Source organism: Mycteria americana, chromosome 15 (assembly GCF_035582795.1).
Source record: "Mycteria americana isolate JAX WOST 10 ecotype Jacksonville Zoo and Gardens chromosome 15, USCA_MyAme_1.0, whole genome shotgun sequence".
NCBI classification, from domain to species: domain Eukaryota; kingdom Metazoa; phylum Chordata; class Aves; order Ciconiiformes; family Ciconiidae; genus Mycteria; species Mycteria americana.
The window spans coordinates 5,810,412-5,824,385 of NC_134379.1; the positions used below are offsets into that span (position 1 = coordinate 5,810,412).

The 13,974-nt window shown below is 41.8% G+C and overlaps 1 protein-coding gene across 2 annotated transcripts in view; it reads right to left on the reverse strand.

Moving 5' to 3' along the window:
- TAOK1 (TAO kinase 1) overlaps positions 1–13,974 on the reverse strand; it is a 71,549-nt gene that overhangs the window by 40,104 nt on the left and 17,471 nt on the right. The window contains exon 1 of one of the 2 annotated variants that reach the window (XM_075518001.1): positions 104–123. The exons of the other annotated variant lie outside the window; for it this stretch is intronic. The gene's annotated coding sequence lies outside the window, so the exon portion shown is untranslated. Of the gene's footprint in view, positions 1–103; positions 124–13,974 lie in introns of those variants that run through there. 2 annotated transcript variants of the gene reach the window in all.

Here is a 13,974-nt window from a genome sequence, read left to right on the forward strand (position 1 = left end):
ATTTGCAACCCCTTCTCTAGAGGAGTAGCATCCAGAACAGGAGATACCCAGTTCCACACACGACGCGTGTCTTTCTACTCTGCTTCAGCAGATGCAAACGTACATTTTAATTGTGACAGCACATGATACAGCCTTCTGCGATAGCCCACTGGCAAACACTTTCTTCAGAGGAACTTGCAACTTCAGACGCCACTGGGAACGGATGAAATCCTTTCTGTTTGCACCGTGCATTTGCTTCCATTTACTCAAAGTGCGTCTTGGAATCTACCCAGAATAAAAATATACTTTCAAGTTGTGCTAAAATCTTATGGTATCTTTACAACAGGTGAAACCAAACAACCACTACAAGTAAAATGCACATTTTTTTTTTTTCCCTCCTAAAGGAAGGGCCTGGGTATTGGGATTTCCTCTCAGCTCCCTGTAGAGTGTCACCAATAAAAACAATTCTGTGTCACTGGCAAACAGCTAATCATCCAGCTCACTTCTTTCAAAAAATCCCTGTCTGGTCAAGACTTGTGCTTTTTTTATTCATATTTCATATCTCAAATCTGTTTTTAAAAAAAAGTCTTACATCTTCATAATGGAAAAAAAAGACAACAAACCTGAGCTTAACCAATGTATCAGAAGGCCCTATCCCTATCTATTTTTCCTCCTTTTCTGGACACTATAACTCCACCTTTCTCCAAGCCTCTAGATCACCAATGAATCATTTGTTTTCCCCTCCCTGCGGAGCAATTCCTACAAGGATGGAAAAAGACATATTCCTGCATGTTTATGCTCAGTGGTACTCTTCTCTAGACAGTTGCAGCACGTGAAAGTGCCAAAGACTGCCGGCTCCTTGTTAGTTCAAATAACTGCCAGCATCGCTACAAAGAGAGCACGATTGTGCGAGAGACAGCCAAGACATACCTAGTTGTAAAGTCTGCAAGAGTCTCCAGTTTTTCTGATGAAGACATGCGTGGGAGAGAGAACGCAGGGAAGGGAAGCAAAATCCAGCATTTTATAGCTTTCCTCCAAGCAGTCAGCATTCAAAAAGATTTATGATGCAACCCAAAACGTGTTTCCATGATAGCCTGCTCTCAGGGGCTACGGAAAAACCGACATTCAAATCCCAGCAGTGGACCAAGTATAAAAACACATATATACACACAGAAAACATGCAGCTTTTCACAACTCTGCTGTACTGCACTTGTGAACACACACACGCATTTTGTATCGATGCGGGATCATCACAGGAGCCTCGGAGCAGACGGCATCAGCACACGACATACCCAGCTGCCAATGAAGCCGAGTGAGATGCACAGGAACGGGACTGCGATATCTCCACCTCCCGTTGCATAACGCAGTAACTAATACCGTGTGGGAAGGGAAATAATTAGCTTCAATTCAGCCCGTACCTGAACCGTGCTACATTTATGAAGACTGGAAGAAAAGTTGGGGGTTTTGTTATTTTTCTTTCTTTCTTTCAAATAAGCCAACAATATTCCACTTGATTCCAGCTCTAAAAAGCACATAACACTGAAAGACAACTGTTTCACATTTACAGCCCCCGATGAAACAATAGACAAAAAGCATCAGTCAGAAAAGCGAGAGAAAGGAGCTGGGGGAAGGGAGCTGATAACCAGAGCACACTCAGTATTATTGAAGGAATGTTTCTTGGATCGACGGTAATGATGTCATGTTCCATCTTTTAAGAAGCATCAGATTCTTACAAAAAGGACATTGTTGTTCAAAAGCAACTGCTGCAATCCCAGAATGCCCTTTTCCCTACATCTGTTAGTCAGAGGGGCTAGGCTTGGATAAACCTGCTAATATGGCCAAAAGTCACATGTCCCCGCGAGCGAGCGTGCGTGCGAGAGCCAGAGCCAGGAGAAAAACCCTGCGCGCACACACGGCCGAGATGGATTACGGCTCTCTCCCCCTCCCCACTTACCCCCGATGCCAAACCAACCACCAGACTCGTTCTTGGCATCAATTCTGAGCATGCCTCTGAAATGTCATCAACAGGCAACACTTTTTACCGCTGCTAAAACTCTTACCGGGCTCATTGACAACACGTGCAGAAGTGGTACGGGACTGGCTACTGCGCTGCCGGACTTCGCGTGGCACATCAGAGCAGAACTCCTCATCTATTGTGGTACACCTTAAAATATAGCTTTCTCCCCTTTAATCCTGAGAGCATCGAGACAAATTTAATTACCTTTATTCTTGGGAAATAATTGGTGCTTTGAAATGCATGAGAATAAAAACATTAAGTATTAAAACCTATTTAACAGAACAGTCACAAACATGTATGTGACACTATGCTTATCATTTGACCTGCTTAGATGGAACAATAAAATGCATTAATGTACATTCCATCCATAAGAAAGCTTTACACAGTCTCGCTTAATAAAGTGCTCCCATTTTTTATGGATGCTACAATTCCCTCAGTCTTCTTTTTACCCAGACAACAGGCGCTGCCTGCCAAAGCCCGACAGTGGCAGCAGCCGAGATGCTCTGCCTCCTGCCTTGCAATAATGACACCTGAACACTTTGGGCAAATGGAAGTGCAGTTAGAAGTGGCATGCAACGTGGTTATTGCATTATTTTAAATGTATTAAAAATAGAGAAGAGTCCTAAGATTAAAAAAACCCCTGCGACTAAACTGCACTGAAAATTAAATCATATACCAGCAGGCAGCTGGTTTTCTAAATTACAGTCAAGTTGCACTTACGTATTTCACATTCTTCCACTGATGCAGTCTCTTTACTCCAGGTTTTTTGCATCGGTGCAGCTATACTGTTAAACACAATTGTTCCCAGTCAATGGGACTGATCACCTCACCTTAGACAGCTCAGATCAGGTGGCCGGACCCTGGTTGTGGCCAAGAGACAGGCACTGCAAACAGGATACGGCACCCTCTGACTGTGCCCGTGTCTCTGCTGGCTGAAGCGGCAGTCTACCTACAAGCCACCTTGCAGGCTTGCTAAAATTAGGTAAAATAAATTCCACATTTTTTTCCTAGTTGTCACTCATACAAAAAGAGAATATTGCATTGCGCAAACACAACTACTGGTAATTAGATCAATTCCACTCATAACCAACAAGGTGATGTAGGAATATGAGAAAGATTCAAAATAAACCAGGGAATGGCCAAAGCACAAGACTGGACCAGCTCTATTTCTATACAGTAGGCTGAACTAACTACGTGTAGTTAGTGGCTACCATTACCAGTGTAAATTACACCGATTACAGGCCAAAATGTTTTATCAAATTGCTTTCATCTGAACAACTAGCAGTTAGTAGAAACTGTGTGCACACATCCACAAAAGTCTATGAATCAATAAGACGTCACATTCCCTGTAATTATGGCTATATTAAATGTACACACACACCCCCCTTGAACCACTGACATAAGGAAGCTGAAGATGAGGACGGGGTAAGACCTGTTCTCTTCTGAGTTTTCTGCCTCCCTGCCATGTCATCTCAAGCTCAAGACCCACCCCTGTGACTAACATCCCCTGGGATCCTGCAGAGCAGAACAAGCCAAGCTCTAAATGGTCAACTGCCATTTTTAAAGTACATATTTAAGTCTTATGCTACGGAGACCTCAGAGAAATTAAAACCTGTCCACAGTAAAATGTCTGATGGCTGTCAGTGTCATAGATAATTGTTTTCATGTAATAAACCAACGTACTAAGAAGAGAATGTACTTAGCCTTCCCTGCAAAGGAGAAGGGAACCTACGCACTGAGATTTCCACCTATCCGTCATATTATTTCTCAAGTTCACGTCCAGACCAACTCAATGAGAGTGACAGTGACTAGAAGGTATTCGGTTACACTAACCATGAGATGCATCAAAGCATTTGTAGTTCCTTAAGACGGTTCAAAAGTTTGCAGAAACCAAATTACAATACAGGCTCGCCTGTCGATTATTAGCATTAAAAAGCAGCACACTTTGTCCGTAGAAATGAATTTTCAAGGAATCAACATATTCAACACCCTTCAGCTTCTATACACAAGAATATTATAACCTGAGTTAAACAAATACCATGTGAGCACAAAAGGAAAACAACAAACAGATTTACACATCCATCATCCTGTGTCTCTCCATTTCACCAGGTACCAAGAGGCACGCTATGCGGGCTCCTACGATGGCTAGTGAGGCTGACAGGAATGCTGTCCTCCATTACTGAATTATAAACAAAAAATTATTTGCAGTTTGAGACATAAATCTTGTTTTATGCTATAGTCATCTGCTATACGATATGCTTAACACAGTAAAATCTATAAAAACTTATCTTTAGTATCAAATGTAGGTACATTATGTATTTTTCCCTGACAGAATATAGGTGACACTTTAAAAACCAACCAACCAACCAGGAGACCAGTTATAGCACCTACGATCTTTAGAGCTGCACACTCTAACAGCAAAGACTATGAAGTGAATAGTCAACACAGAAAACTACTGGTACTTCGCAGGTCTTCTTACTCGGTCAGAAGGGGAATAAGACAACCACCAGAAAAACAAAACAAAACCAAACCACACCATCAAAAAACAACAGCCCACCACAACATAACGACATTTGGAAACTCATATTTAGATTGTATTTTTTTTTTAAAGCATCCGCATTGCATGTAGTGCAAGCAGTTGCTAAATTTTAGTGTAATTTCCTCTGGCAGGATCTAATGCAAGAGCATCAAATAGATGGGGAATGAGTGTCGTCAACTGTTGAAAAAGAGAAAAGGGATTTTCTCTTACTTGCATATGGGTCAGATCCGGGGAGTGTATGAAGCTAGGATGAAATTATCCTCTCAACACACTATTAAAAATTTCCTGAACGGCTTCCAGCTGACAGTGAAAGTTTCCACCACTATCATAAATATGGTAAACTGGAACTATTGAAAGAACTGACTTTTAATTTTTTTTTTCTTTTACTTACAATTATGCCTAAAGTGAGAGCTGGATGGTAAGAATGCTTAGAGAATGATTAGATGATAAGAATGCTTAAAATACTGACTTTTAAAAATTTCTGTATAACATTGAATGCTTGACCTGAAAGCGCAATTTTTTGGAAGTAGCAGACAAATCACTCCCCATTTTTGATAAGGCTCAGAATAAAAGCCTGTAAGATAAAAAAAGTAAGGTAAATTATAGAATGCAAGTTACTGCTGGTATGCAAAATGTGAAGTAGTCACTATTCCATGCATTTTCAGAAAAAAAATCTTAAATAAGAGTCTTCTAGCATATAAACCAAAAATATGAGCATGTTTGAGCTGTTTGGTTCTAAACCATGCAGAGGAAACCACAGCTGGACTTTCAGTATCTTATAATATTGCCTGTCACATAGAGGAAGCTTCTTCTCTGACATACGTTTGAGACACCAAAGAAGCTGTCCCAGCACAACATACAGCTGCGTACCCAGGCACATCACCACTTTATCAAGGCTGCACTGCCGAGCACAGGAGGCTGAGCTCTGGCTGTTATGTGACTAAGAGTAAAATACCCGACCTACAACCCTGCAAAACAAGGCCACAATGTATGGAAAGAGAAGACAATGCAATGAACAGCATACATATTGTCTGAGAAGAAAGAAAAAGATTTCCCATTTTACTCTGAAATGTACTCTCTTCAGGCAAAACTGGTATTTTGCAATACCAGTGTACTCTCTTCAGGCAACAAGAGTATGTTGCAATACCCCCCCCTCAAACCCATGGGGACACGAGCGTGATGATTTGACTCTAACCTGGTATCAGAAGCGGAAGGGCTGTACACTTGGTGGGGACATATCAGAAAAGGTGATGAAGGTCCAGCATCAGAAGAAATGAACGCCCATCACACCAGGCAGTGCTGATATATGTGACTTTAGGAACGATGCTACTACCCTTGACTTATTTTGTGATCTGCATATAAATCATCCTTTAACATTTTAGCCAGATGAATTCTATGCATGGAGTTACCTTATCTGGAAATGTAAAGAGCAGACAGAGATTACCTACTATACGTCCCATCAGTGTATCTGCTGTTCATCAGAAGCCGGGCGCTGGCCAGCCTGCTGCAGTGGGGCTGCCCAACAGGACCCCAGTCAGTGGGGGCTTTCTCTGAGGGCACAGACAGAAGTAGTTCTGTTGGCCGATCTGAAATTCAGGGGGTCCGCGGCCAGTGCAATACTGCCGGATTCAGGATCGTCTTCTATCCATCTCTCTCTGCAGATCTCGGCAAACACTTGTTGATCAGGTGCTTCAGGGCTGATCAAGAATGTACTTTCCCAGTACTGTGCCCAACTTCTCCTTCCAGCAAGCCTGTCAAAACTATATACCATGTTTTTTATTGCTTCCCAATTAAAAAAAATGTCCTGGCAACCCACCAAGTGCTGTGGACGTTCCTTAAAACCTCTCTTAACCTAGGCCCTGGTCCACCCAGTCAACTCTTTCTTCCTGTTCTGACAAAAGCAGAGCAACTCTCAAGTGTCTTAACGTGCATTGCACACATGGAAGACGAGTTACACTCTGCTCACAGCAGAAAAAGGCTGTTTCTGTGAACAGCTAAAAATCAGCTTCCTGTCCATGCTCAATTACACCACAGCAGATGGTATCAAGACAGTTGTACTCTAGGTGACTATCACAATGGAAAGCCTATCAGCATCTCCAAGCCTCTCAAAACGAACGGCAATTTTAGTCACTCGATTCATGTGAAACCACATACCACAGACTACTTGCGTACTTGGGTAAGCCTCTCCCACCAAGCTAACAACATGTTACTTTTTCTCCTCCTAGTTCTGCAATTTGGAAATCTTCCTAGAGTGGTAATTAAGGAAGAAAAGAAAAAAATCCCAGAAATGAAACAAGAAAAACCTGGAGATGCAGCAAGTGGCATTTAGCTTCTCCCATGCCCTGCAAAAGGGGAAGAGGCACTTGGGAACACTCCCTCGGGATCCTGCTAACTTACTTTTAGCACTTAGTAGTGAGCTGCAGCTCAGATGAGAAAATGCTGACAAAGTCATGAATTTGCCTTTCTCTTCGTTATCTTAAAATCATTCTTTTCGGTACACTTGTTCTCCACACTGGATCCACTAGGACTATCTGTCATTAAGGAAAAGGGAGGTGCAGATGAATGGCATTCTACAAGAGGCTGTTAGAAAAACGTTTAATATTCAGAAAAAAAATCCAAAATGCTGTCACAAAACTGATTAAAAAAGGAACCATCCTGAAATAGTGCCAACTACAAGCAGAACAAAGACACCTGAAATAGGCTGAGAAAACTGGATTGTGGAAGGTAACTGTGGACCACAGAAAGCCCCACTGAGACACTGCTCTTTTTACAACGCTTTTCAGTCTCAACCACATGCATGCAAGACGCTCCTCTGCTTTCTGCCAGTCCCCAAGGGAAGGGAAAAGACAAGGGTGACCTGCCTCCGAGTCAGGAGCACCTTCTGCTGCCAAAGCCTGAAGCAGGTGAGATCTTACAGCCGTGCTGGACGCTTCCATAACGTGCGTTAGGACAGTAAGGAGCACTTCATGTGGCCCACAACCCCACGTATGCCTGCGTAACAACAGTACTGCTTACTGCGCAGGAACCGAGATCCTCCTGCGTAGCAGTTTACGGCAAAGAATGGTCATCAAATGCTACCTCCTGTATATCTTTCACATTCCCTCATCTATATATTTCTAGAAGGAACAAGTTATAAGGGTGAGTCTGCACCTGGATATTGTGATAAATTCTGGCAGCTTTTTGTCTGTGTGAGTACCTATGTTCAAACAGGCTTTTCTTCCCCAACATGGTAGATTTTGCTTCGTCTGACAAAGAGCAAGCCTATCATTCCAGTAAGATTCCTTTTCAATTTCTTTTAAAAATATTTTTGAGGAATGGTTCTATCCTGGAAAAACCTCTTTGCAGACTTTTTTTTTTCTTTCTTTCTTTCTCTGCTTCTGTACCTGTATTTTTTCTTGTATTATACTTCACAGAATAGCCTCAGGAAGACACTTTTATGTTAGAGTACTGCTTGCATTTCTCTTATACATGCACTTGTAGACTGTGTGGCTTACTTCGATTTCCTCTCAAGATTCTGACACTAAAATGTCCATCATCAACTCCCTGAATTACTTACCCCAGCACACTTTCTGATCCCACTGAGCTGTTCTGCTTGGATGTTTACTTTCCAGGAACGTCACCAGCAAAAGGGTCAGAAAGCTAAGTTTCCCAAACCTCCGTTGACAAGCCCAGGATCTGTGCTTCTGGGTTGGGTCAAGTATTTATTAGGATGATCCACACCAGCAGTAAAGCCAGCAGTGCAACAATTATCCTATGCTTTCCATTAAAAACAAAATGGAAACAGTTTTCTGTATTTCTGATTATTTCCACAATCTTTCAAGTCTTCTAAATAGCGGAAAAGATAACTCTAACTGTTCCTGTGTTAGACAGATATTCTGAACAAACTAAATCTCTGTTGACAAGTTACATATGCCAGTTATAAACAAACACAAATATACCTACCACTACTCCTGAAAATACTAGTTTTGTTAACTGGCAAGTTTTGCAACGTCACTCACCCAAGAAACACCAAATCTACCACTGACCCTACCACTTAAATAACACAAATAAAAGACATTACTGATGCAGCTGAAAGAAACATTAATGCCAAAAAGCATCCTGTATTTTTTCTCCTATTTAAAATAAAACATCCCATGGGATCAAAAGTTAGACCTACAGAATAGCTGAAGAACAGCCAGCATTCATTTCTCAAAGACCAATGTCATGAAAGTTCAAGAAGTGCTAACCATACCCTGACATCTTCAACACTCACATCTCCTGAATGTCTTTGCTTGTGATAGTTCTGGTACATTTATTAAGAAGGTCAGCTCTAAATTTAGTAATTCCTTAGGCTAGCAAAGCTATGAGGAAGGCAACTGGAAAAAATGGAATCCACTGTCCCCCTTCTTTTGCAATTCATTAAGTTCACGGTTATTGCCAATTCTTTTCCTTTACTATGTAAAGCATCGTACTAACGCACATTCTGTGACTGCATCACCTACAGACAACTCTCTGTGGCCACATCTCTCGGACTAAAGAGCATACGTTTTAACGATTCCAGTGCAGGAGATGCTGTGCTGGCAGCACGCTGGCCAGGAAGAGGTTAGCAAGCGGCCAGCTGATGAGAGTCAATTAAGTTTAGAGGCAAAAATACTGGGAAACTCCAGCTGCCCATTAAAAAAAAAAATTAGTCAGATACTCTAAAGGGACTTGAGTTTAAAGAAACCTTTTCTTGACCCCTAAGCAATTTTGCCCCAGAACAATAAATATAGTAAACGTAAGCAAATTAGCTATTTTGGATTCAGCATAAATAACTCAGAAATAAGCTACTAAAGCTCACAATATAGATAATTACCCTTGAGAAAAGAAGTAATTAAAAAGTAGCAGTATCACACACGGTTTTAGAAAGAAGGCCTGAAAGGAATTTAAAGTCTTTCTGACCAATAAGTAAAAAACCCATGAAGATGTTTCAACTGAGCTTGCAATTGAATTCATCGGAGTGCAGAAGAACGCCAGGACGCATGTCCCCCCCAGCCAGAGGCTACGGCCAACCCGCCCCAGGCCACAGGTCAGACCCTTATCTGAGCAAGTACGAACCTGAAGCCAGTAGGAAGGACCTAAGGTAGAAAATAAAGTCAAATACAAACAGAAAAATCCAAGAGAAAACTGGAAGATTCTGCGGGAATAACCTTAAAAACCAAGCTGTGACAGCAAGAAGCCTCAGGCAGTCAGCCAGCCTGCTCCGCTACCAGGCTGGAGAAAAGCCATGCAGGAGAGCAAAGGTACAGGAAAGCAGGCAAATTATCTGCACAAAGAATACGACTAGGTATAACGTATGGTGCTGTCACAGACCATACATCAAGAAAGCTGGTCCTCCAATAAACTCGTAAATTAAACATTACTGACCTACAGAGATGAATAAGGAGCTGCCCTAAAAGTCTGACGTCGCTCCAGAGTGACGTATGCTTTTGTCACAACTGCTGTCCCCTTCCAACAGCTGCTGCTCCAGAGAAAGACCCCACAATGCAGCCAAACTGAACAGAAGAATTAATTGAACTAATAATTAGTGCAAGTAACATGCTAATCACTTGGTGACTGTGATACGCTAAGAACTAACAAGCCAAACATTTATGCACTAGACTACATGTCATTAAAAGAACAAGTCAAAAGGATATTCAGAAAGAAGTGGGCGAAGTCTTGTGTACAAAATAATTGTGAGTATTAATTAGTCATAGGTGGAGAACAGGAACATCACCTCTGAACTGATACAAAACTCTGAAAAAAGGAAGAGCTCAGATATCTAATTACACATTTTAAGCAAGGGAAAAGGCCCTTGCAACCAGAGTGACCACAGATACTGTGCAGATCCTGCATAATATTTGCATTTAAGATCTGGAATGGGAGGGAAAGGAACATGACAAGTTTTATTTAGGGCAGTTGACAGTACCAGAAAGTACACAGGAACCTTAAAAAACAACATGAATGAACTACAAGGCAGGAGATGAAAGGTCAAAAAGTAAAGAACCATCAAGCACATATCTACTCTTAAACTAAACACAACTCAGCAACTGAGCCTTGTGCAGACAGCTCAATGAAAATGATTGCACAATTATGCAAAGACAATGTCAGACTTTTTTTTAAAAAAACAACATGAAGAATCAATTAGGAAAATAATATAGAATTCCTGACAATACATTAAGGAAGTCTCTGCCATGGTCTGCTCCTGGCTATTATTCTTCACTCACATCTATCAATAAAATGAAAGTACAGTACAAAAAGGCCTCAGAAATAGGAAGTTGTAAATGCCCAAGACGACAAACTAAGCTTGAAGAGAAAAGGTATAAGAGTTAAAAAATCATACATAAGGCGGCCATGTCAAGTGCTCAGACTTCAAGAACAAGGGGAGAGTCCACAAAATGTAAGAGCAGCATATTTATGAGTGAAGGAATCAACCAATCAAGCTATAAAGAGCAAAATTAACTTGCTGAAATTACTGCAAGGTACTGAGCCCAAGAGATACAAACATTGCTTTTTAAACTAGACATTTACATGGGTAAGAACATCCACAGACAGGTCAGGTAAGGTATTCCTGAATGCTCCTGGCACCTCTTCTCAAGCATCCAGTCGTTACCACTGCCAGAAACGGCAGATAGGACCAGACAGGTGATGTATTAGATTCTGGATGACAATTTTTATACTGCTATTCTTATAGGGTCAAAAAAGTATCATGAAAACACACTTTGTTATGAAAAAGGTCAATTTTGTTTAACACAGGAGTTATAAAATATACTACCATTATCATAAACAGAAAAAAGATTTATTGAAAGACTGCACAGAAATAACGAGAAAGTACCTTACCAGGTTCTAGTAAGGTGCACATATGTGATGGACCTTCATCACCGGGCAACTGCAGAAAAGCTGTTCAAGAACAGATTACCAGTGAAAGACTATTTGGTTCTTTATGAAGGAGTGACCAATCTAACGGAGCACACGGGAAGAGGCATTAGCAGTATGGCACGGTTATACAGCTGCTTACATGAGTTTGTAACTTAAAGCAGGTTCAAAAAGGGGTTCAAACGTATTTCAACATCAAAGGAGTTTAAAACCTTCTGTAACTGTTAAATCTGTTCTACCAGATTACCTGTACCCATAAATGGAGAATTTTTACTGAGCAACTATTTCACACATTTCTAGAGCCTGTGAGCACCTCCTTTCCTGCTGGAATTCCCCAAAGTCATGGTAATTTGTCCAGTTTTACTCCAGCTCAGATTGAGTATTTATTTTTCCTGTCTCCATGTGACTGAGCAGAACAATTTTTTAAACGGCACACAGCAATGGGATGAGTCAAACAACAACAAATCAAACCCCACCTTTTTCACTATTTTACCTACTTGAAGAAATGCTTCTCCAGTGGGTTCTGCAAAGTCTAGATACTTCTTTTTATGCCGTCCACTTAAAACAAAAAATAGTTTTCAGTGTGTATTAGGATAACAAGCATACCCTTTTAATTTGATGAGTTTTATCTGCTTTCATTGGGGAGAACGCTCATTTCAACTAATATACAAAACAATTGAGGTAGCAGTGGTTCAGACATAGAGTACATCTCAGCTGGATATTTAAGACCATAGGACTGAAGGTCCTATTAAGTCCTGTTCCTGCTATTTTAAGCAACCATATAATAGAATCCAATCATCAAATAATAACCAACTCCTGAGAACTTCTCAAAGCCACTACTCTGATTACAAGGTTGCTCCAGAAGCCCACTCCTATTTTGATTAGGAACCAATTTATGATTAAGAACTGATCAAGACTGATTTACAGTTTGTATTTATTATTTGTCAGTTTGCACTAACTTACTCTTTTTCCCATACTGTCCTTAAAAGGTTAAACAGTTTTCTTCCCTTTTCAATATTGAGGCATAAGCATGAGTACAGAGATGTAATACGTGTCCCCTTAGCGTGTTAGCTGAAAAAAGTAAGCCAATTTTGCCTCCCTTTACGACACAGGAGAGAGAATTCACTTCCCAGACCATCATAACAGCGCTTCCTCACATCTGTCCCAAACTAAGGCTTTTTAAAAAAAAAAAAAAAAAAAAAAAAAAAATCCTTGACCAGAATTCTCCACATCTGTGTATTTCCTGACGGCATAGCATTAAAGTTTTAAAATCACCATGTTATCAATGGATATACTCAAGTCTTTCACATCTTTCCATTTCTGACATATTTTTATATATTATATATATTATTATAAACATTTTTGTATATTATATGTTACAATATATTTGTTGTTAGTACATGACAATACACTTTGTACTATCCATTTGTGTCTCTATTATTGCCAATCCCCCAGCTCATTCAGTCCTGCCGAGCGAGACTCCAGTCCTCTGGATTGACGATGCCCCCCAACGTTGCCCCAGCCAATTTTATTAAAGCAGTCCTTTCACGTGTACATCAAGACCAAAGCACCATTTAAAATTTGGCTGAAGATGGTCCTTGAAAACTATTAGCAGCTTCCCTCTAGACCACACTCCCTCCTTCAACAGGACTAACACCTCCCCGTAGCCAGTCCCTGAACCATTACACCATACTCTGCTTTATGAAATCTCCAAGATGGTGCTGTCCTATGCGGTACTGACATTCACCTACGTGAGATGAACTGTACTTGCAGTGCTCCTCCATCCCAGCCACTGTCCTGCTCCGCTAGCTCTCCAGCAACCCTCTCGTGGCAAGGATAGTCATTCCCTCACACCCCTCCCATCCCCAAGCACGAGAAACATCGCATGAGTAGTTTTTACATCAGAAGGTATGGGTGGGCATACAAAAGGTATCCTTGCTGCAGATGGGGGAAGGGGAGCGATGGGACAAGAAGCGTGTGAGAACCATTGTCCTTTCCATTCCTGTGCCAACAGCTGCCCCACGTTTCCTCCTGACACTCCCTGGGATGCTCTTACTCCCCATCACCCTTCCTGACTGCCATGGGTGAGCAAGACCACGCTGTGACCAAGCTCCCGTAACGAACACAACAGCTTCTGGCAAAGACTTAAAACTAGGTATCACCGGCGCTTCCCAAAATGCACCTAGACAGGGCACCAGCAGCGAGGAGGGCGAAACTGGTCGCACAACTGTGGGAATGAGCCACCCACCCACAGCTCAGCCTGCCCCGGCCTCCCAGCAAGGGCAAGGAGGGTGCCAGGGCAGAGGGCAGAGCGTGGGCAGCAGCAGCCCGCTCCCACCCCGCATGCCTGCGGTCCAGCTGGTCAGCACAAGCGATCCGGCTGGTCAGCACTGGTCCTGCGCTTCCAGAGGGCAGGTGGGAACACAGAGACCTCCCCATCCTGGCACGGAAGGGCAGTACGTCGTCTGTTTACCCAGGAATTTTGGGCACCTCTGCTGAAATTCCATAAACCCGAAAGATTTATTGTAGAAGCTCTGATGTCGCTTTCACACAGAAACAGACGTCC